This window comes from Chaetura pelagica, unplaced genomic scaffold (assembly GCF_000747805.2).
Source record: "Chaetura pelagica isolate M959 unplaced genomic scaffold, ChaPel_1.0 scaffold369, whole genome shotgun sequence".
In the NCBI taxonomy this organism is placed as follows: Eukaryota; Metazoa; Chordata; class Aves; order Apodiformes; family Apodidae; genus Chaetura; species Chaetura pelagica.
The window spans coordinates 866,295-867,581 of NW_009970235.1; positions in this window are offsets into that span (position 1 = coordinate 866,295).

Below are 1,287 nucleotides of genomic sequence, written 5' to 3' on the forward strand. Positions count from 1 at the left end.
CCAGCCAAAAACAAAACAAACAAACAAACAAAAAAAGGCAAAAAAAAAAAAGCAAAAGAAAAATGTGAGGTTTCGGCAGAAACAACGTGAAGCGAAATAAACTTATTTTGTCAAAATCGTCACCTTGGTTGGTTCTTTGGAGCACTCGCTGCTGCGCCCCAGCACCCAGCTTCCCCAGCACCCACCTTCCCCAGCACCCACCTTCCCCAGCACCCGCCTTCCCCAGCACCCACCTTCCCCAGCACCCGCCTTCCCCAGTACCCGCCTTCCCCAGCACCCGCCTTCCCGAGCACCCACCTTCCCCAGCACCCACCTTTCCCAGCACCCGCCTTCCCCACTACCCGCCTTCCCCACTACCCACCATCCCCAGCATCCTCAGCACCCACCTTCCCCACCACCCGTCTTCCCCACCACCCACATTTCCCCACCATCATCCCCTCCTGGACTCCATTTCCACCAGCTCAACTCCAGCCAGGCTGGACCATCCACTGGGAATCCAGTGGAGCCTGCAGAGGGACGTGGGTCTCCCTTTTCATTTGCCTATGTTTTTTTCCCCCCCAGGAATGACCCAGGAATTCACCCCCGTTGTGGAAGGCATGGGGGCAGGACCTAGAGCACACCCACTGGTGTGATGAGCCTGTCAGGTCTCAGCTGGTGCCTGTACCTAAGTTGGGGTATTTTTTAAGCTGCTTTTTATGAATCCTGGTTGATAAGCCATGCCCGCATCTACAATGGGATGGCAAAGGCTGCTTGGGGGTGTTTGTTATTTTAAATCCCTCAAGTGCCTGAACCCCTGGCATGAGGCCCCATTGCATGGGTGGTCCCGTGTCTCCAGTGTGGTCCCATCCCTGAGGCCAAATCCCTTTTCCATGGTGTGGGGCCTGCCCTGTAGCCCCATCCCTTTGCCATGGTGTGATGGTGCTGGGATTCCCTCCCCACAGCCATCCCTTGCCCAAAGCCCCAACAAGTCCCTGCAATCCTTCCCCATGATCCCTTCCCAGTGATCCCATCCACCCCTGTAATCCATCCTTTTCCCGCAGCCCCCCCTTCCAATGATCCCAGCCCTTCCCCACCCCCTGCTGTTTTAACCACACGACACAGTTTCCTTTTCTCTTTTTTTTTTTTTTTCTTTTTCCTCTGTTTTTTTGGGTTTGTTTTGGTTGGTTTTTGTTTTGTTGGGTTGTTTGTTGTTTTTTTTTGCTTCGGTTTCTCGTTGTCGATAAAAACGCCGTCGCTGCCGGGAGGGGCAGGCACCGGCCCCGCCCGCCCCACACCTCCCTCTCCACA